The following is a 6,507-nucleotide window of genomic DNA, read 5'->3' as shown; positions in this document are numbered from 1 at the left end:
CTCTTTTTTTTTTTTTGTTATCGTAAAGGTGCTCAGTAAAGGAAATTGTATGTGATACGTAGGTAGGACTGCTCAGTGAACCAAGCATCTTGCAAGAAGTTTGTGCTGGGTCATTAAGGTTTTGCTCACGCTTGTTTCTTGATTTGAATGAGCCGAGTCCAAGCTTGGGTAAAGTTTATCTTACATTAAACCTTTTATATTAGCTTTAGTAACATTCAACTAATTGACCAACGAGGGGGCTTCGCTTGTCTGGTAGGAGCAGTTGGTGCAAGTCACCTTGTGTTGGGATGCTGCAGGTTTGAATCCCAATGGTATGGTTGTTTAACTGTTAGGGTCTGCCTAACCCCAGCTTTCTCTATAAAAAAAATATTGACATGACACAAACACCTTTAATGGTAACGGCATTTTCAAAAAATGTTATTGCTTTTTGGGGCCGAAAAAAGTCACTTTTAAATTTTAATTACTAAAATACACCTTGTGACCTTTTTGAAAAGTGTTCCAATTTTCTTGTTTTCCTTTAAAAATAAGACTCCTTACATTAAAAGTAACCACATATTTTAAAAAATAGTATCATTTTTAAAAGTGTTTTGGTTATTTCAATCAGTACAATATTATTAATCTTATATAGCTTTTTAATGTTATAAAGCTGTCTTCATATAGTTGTTGTTCCCAAACATAGTTTTTTATTGTTGCAAAGCTTAGTTGAGACCAAAGATGTGTATTAAAGGAATTGAGACCAGTTTGAACATTCCAAGCTCAGGTTGGCTGATCTCGGCTGGTGTGCAGTCCTAGCTATACGAGGAACAGAAACCACGAGGCCCTGTGTAAGTTATAGCCTGATTTCCTCCACTTGTATTTATGGGGGGGCATTAAAAACTTGATGATTGGCTGAAAATTCAGAGTGGTGATTTTTTTTAGTAGCCGTTGAATTCTTGTGGTTCAACCACTGAAGAATCTTCAAATGTTTCAATTATTGTGATAACGACCTAAGATTTGGACATTTCTTTTCTCCTGTTTTTTGTTATAGTGTTTCTTAATCCAAGTAAATAGGATGCTGTACATGTAGGGCTGAACAATGAGCCGAGCTCTGACAAGAAGCCTAAGCTTGGCTCAGCCTCACTCCTTGACTTCAATAAGTTATTTACAAAAAACATACTCGGATTATTTTTTATTCTCTTATAATTGAGATTCACATCAAAAAAATTGTTTATTCAATGCACAGTTCCTCTATAGGGTTGTAACTGGTTTCTGTATACCCGATTGGATTCGATTCCATGTACTGAACCAATTAGACCTGACCTTGGCAGATTTGATAAAACCGTGAGTTTGAGTTTGAATCGGTTCTGAAATCTACACCTTTTCAAAAAAAGGGTCAGTTTTTTTTTTGGGTAATAAAAAAAATCTAGACTTGAACCCGTTTGTAGCCTACTTGTTTTTGTACCTGCCCCAAACGGTTCTATCAAATATATAGCTGAACCGACCCGAACCCCTTTGTACTCAAACTGAGAACGTGGACATAGTGCTTCCTGTTCTTCAGTTATGTCACAAAGATACGGATACGACTTGACACTTGACGCAAGTTTCATCTTTCTTTTCTTTTTTGTTAAAAATAGGACATAAGGACGCACACTCGTGCTTGCATTGCAACTAAGTTCCGAAGCACAATTCACATTTTAGGTTCAAATTTTGATTTTCAAAAAAGCACCTATCTTTTCTGAATTTTTAAAAAACACATCTAAGAAATTTTTTGGTTAATTAAAAGGGAAATTTAGAGGTGAGCCACGTAAGGCAGGGTGGTCGTGCGGCCCCACCTGGGGTTTTCCTAGCTTCGGCGAGGGTTCCTCGTCATAAAAAAAAAAGGAAAAATTTTCAAATATTCACCAAACCCTTGGGCCTAATTCACGTGTACACCAAACATTTATAGTTTTTTCATCTACCCGCCAAATGTTTGTCACCGTTAAGCAAGTGCACCCACTCATTTAATTGCTGTTAATTTGCCTCTTAGGTTAGCAATAACTCATATTCAAATTTTGCTATTTGACCCTTTTAGCATTTGGATTGAACTACACGGCAGAGGAGCGTACACATTCAGACTCGTACAGGTACAGCTTTGCAATTTGGTGACAGATTTGATAGGCTCATGCAAGCTAAGGAAGAGGGAGGCAATCTCAAAATGAAATACACGATTCAGCATCTCTCTAGTCTTTTGGTACTCACAGATTTATGAGTAGATCATAAACAACCAAGTTTTTAGAGAGAGAGAGAGCGAGATGCAAGGCCAAGTTTTGCAATAACAAAGTTTTCCATTTGAGAAAGAATTACCTTAAAACTGCATGGATAGATTTGGTCATTTTAAGAGATAACTGACAGGAGCTTTTGACGGAAACCAATCAGGGGGTGCCATTTGATTAACTCAAGTTAAAACTTTGGCCGGCAAATGAAAACCCTCAAAAGTTTGGTATGCATGTGAATTAGGCTGAAAGGTTTGGGTGGTACTTGAAATTTTTCCTAATTAAAAAACTGTAAGACTTAAACGGTTCGCACCCACAATCAAATTGAAATTTTATTTACAGTTTTACCCTTTGACAAATCTCTCTCTCTCATGCACATCGCATCCCCTTCTCCATGCTACAACCTACCACACAATGTTGTTATATATATATATATATATATATATATATATATATATATATATATATATATATATATATATATATATAGAGAGAGAGAGAGAGAGAGAGAGAGAGAGAGAGAGGAATAAAAAAGCACCAAGATTAGAAAGCTACAATAATCAGTCATCTCAATTAATTTAATCAAGAAAGCAATAGGAATCAAAAGCACCAAGATTGGATTGTTACTATAATTAATCCACTCAATTAATTTAATCAAGAAAGCAATAGGAATCAACGGCACCAAGATTGGATTGCAATTATAATTAAAATCCACTCAAATAATTTAATCAAGAACTACTTAAAACAGAAAACTGCCTTAGCCTTAAACAATGCAAACAATAACTAACTCCCCCGAGGAAGTCACGTGCCCATATTTCCAATTCGTAATAGCTTCCCTCTCCTCCTTAAAATAAGGTTTTGTTTTTATTAAGCTTAAACCCTAAGAAAACCCTAAATAATAAGCACTAACCTAACAATAATGCTTAGAACTTCTGTCAATGATTAAACTTTCCAAGAACTTTTGTAACCTCCCACTCTCTAACCACCTAAGATAGCACCTAATATGTTCAAATTTGAATTAGAAATAACCAGAATAAAATTAATTTGGTACAAGAACTAAAAATTCTTGAATATTGGTTCCATGATTGGATCAGTCTCATCTGATCCAATGATGTGCCGCATGAGAGAGAGAGAGATGGGCAAAGAGAAAATTATATATAATGAGGAAAATTTTGGTAAAATTTGAAATGTATTTATTATTAGCATGATTAAAAGAACACATGGGACACATAAAGAAAAGATTATAGGTCAAAAGAAGCGCCAAGTCAATCAGGTTTTAGTACCTACTTACATTGTTGGGGCTAATACATGATTATTTATGCTCTTCGGAACATTCCATGTCTGGCTCCTCCTATGTGCATTTGTCTGGCCAAAAAGTAATTAAAAAATATTACATCTCAATCAAAATGTGACACGTGTTAAACCATTAAAATAATATTAAAAAATAATTCTAAGCTATTTTTATATTGATTAATAAATAGTTGATTCAGGGCAGTATTGTATTGATTTTCTGGCGATACTAAAAGTATCTGCCGATACGATACTGACAACACTGGTCTTGACACCCTGGCTGGTTTCTTTGTCACAAAAAATACCATGGTTAAAAGGACGATAGTTTCCACAAGTATGAATTAAGATAACTAAAGATAAAACTAAGCATGCATTTGAATTATAGGTTTTCTTTAAGTATGAAAATGAAATATCAAACAAATAAACTCAATATGTTTTAGTGAATAACCTTTTATTAAACAAGGCAAACTTAAACCTTGGCTTTGCACTTATATATATATACATTGAAAATATTTGCTATTAATGAAGGTAAAGAGCTAATGAGCTAGAAATCATAGGTGCAATTTCACTACAAGAAAAATGCTAATTAGCGACGGAAATTTACGACGGATTTTTTCCGTCGCAAAGTTGCGACGGATCAGCGAGCGAAAACTATTTGTCGCTAACATTTGAAATTTTTGCCAAATTAACGATGGAAATATATCCGTCGCTAAATCCGTCGCTAATTAGCGACGGATTAGCGACAATGTTTTTTTGTCGCCAAAACACTACAAAAAAATGAAAATTAGTGACGGAATTAGCGAGGGAATTTTTTTGTCCCTAATCCATCGCTAATTAGGGACGGAAAAATTCCCTCGCTAATTCCGTCGCTAATTTTCGATTTGAACCCGTCTCGCCTGAGGCACGAAATTTTCCCTCCCCCCGCCCCCCCCCCTCCCCGTTCAAAAATTTTCTTCCCTCTGTTTTTCCCTCCTCCCGTTCGATTTAAACCATCCCCACCTTCCTCTGACGATGCGCAACAACCTCTCACACCACAGAGGTTGACCTTCTCAGGCACCTCTCACACCACGCGCAACTTCTGCAGCCGCTCTGCAGTGATCCCTCCGTCCCCGTCTCATCGTCCAGCCCGACGGCACCTCTCGCACCATGCACAACTTCTACAGCCGCTTTGCAGCGATCCCTTTGTCCCCGTCTCGTCGTCCAGCCCGACGACACCTCCATTCTCAGGCACCTCTCGGTGGAGACTGCTCGGGCACCAATGGCACCTCCATCCTCCGCGTCGTCGTCCAGCACGACGCCTCCTGCAAATTCTCCCCCGTGAACCCTAGCTATGCCGCCTGCCTTGACCGCTCCTCCCGGCGGTGCCCCTCGGCAGTCTTCACCGCCTGTTCCGCCTCTCCCTCGTCGGATCCCGTCTCCACTACGACCCTCGCCGGATCCCGTCTCCCTCGCTGGATCCCGTCTCCAGCCGTGACTGGCTCGCTGCGGAAGAGCGTCCCGATGCCGGTTCTGTACAAAAAAATTTGCTTCCTGCCGGAAAACGTGCCGGCAGCGAGCAATTTTTTTTATTTTTTTATTTTAAATTTAACGACGGATTAGCGACGGATATTATCCATCGCTAATTTAAAATAGCGAAGGACTAGCGATGGATCATATCCGCCGCAAATTAGCGACGGAATTAGCGGCGGATAAGTTGTGGCACTACTTAGCGTCGAAAAATTCGCGATGAAAGTTATCCGTCGCTAATCCGACACTAATCCGTCGCTAAACAGTTTAGCGACGGATTAGCATCGAATTAGCGATGGATTTAGGTTGTCGCTAATCCACAGGTTTCTTGTAGTGTTTGTATGGACTCAATCTAACCATATATGTGTTTAGCATAGTTTGTTTGCGGGTTGTGCTTTTTTATGTAAAAACTGCAAAAAACACAAATCACATGCACAGATGCACATAATTTAAAGTTGTTCGGTACCGTGACCTATGTCCACTGTAAAACCTCTCTTTCCCTCTCTCTCACACATAATAGAGAGGAGATGTCCTCCCTTATTTATAATTTCAACATGTACAGAGTTTTGAAAATTTGCTGGATACAAAAGTTTTCTACTTAGGTTATTATGAAGATAATTTAAAATATTTCTATTAGGATTCTTGTAGGATGAGTCAAGTTTTCTTTTCTTCTTCTTGATTTGATAATGTCTTTTTTCTTTTCTTCTCATTTATTGTCTTGTGGGAAATGTTTTCTTGTCTTGTGCAATCACCAAAATAGCAATTCTTGATATTAAAACTTTCCTTTATAATATTGGAACTTTCCTCCATAGCATGTGGGTTGGTGTGAGCTGGTGTGTTGTGGATCCAATGCAACATCGCTTGGATCTGATGCAATCTTCACAAAAACCTGACTTTTTGAGTTACGAAATTTTGGCACATTTTAGGCTATTGACTTTTTGAACTCCTTTAAAAACGTAATTATTTGTCATAATCACACGATTCACAAAAAATTTCATTTCTTGTAGATCAAATATTAATATACATGCCTTGTTTAGTAGGAAATTTGTTTTGAATATATATACAAGTAATGTGTTTCTTAGGCCTCCCACCACAACAAAGCAATGGATTAGCGACGAACTCATTCTGTCGCTATTCCATCGCTAATCCGTCGCTAACCGGCTTAGCGACGAAGAGGCGACGAACAGCTTATGTCGCGAATTTTTTGACGCTAACTGGCGACAGAATAAATTCGTTGCTAGTTTCGTCGCTAATTGCGACGGAATAACGAACGACGTATTCTGTCGCAAATCCGCCGATACTAAACGGCGACCTTGGCTTGGCGACGGATTTACATTCGTTGCTAAGCCGTCGCTAAATTGTATGTATAGCGGCGAATATACCCGTCGCTAACAAGAAAAAAAATAAAAAAATTATTTGAAAATTAAATATCGAAAACGATACAATTTATATTTCATGTACAATTTATATTTTCTGTAAA

This window comes from Nuphar pumila, chromosome 5, assembly GCF_984573655.1.
Source record: "Nuphar pumila chromosome 5, dmNupPumi1.hap1.1, whole genome shotgun sequence".
In the NCBI taxonomy this organism is placed as follows: Eukaryota; Viridiplantae; Streptophyta; class Magnoliopsida; order Nymphaeales; family Nymphaeaceae; genus Nuphar; species Nuphar pumila.
The sequence above is the reverse complement of the archived record's forward strand: the minus strand, read 5'-3'. Positions refer to the sequence as shown.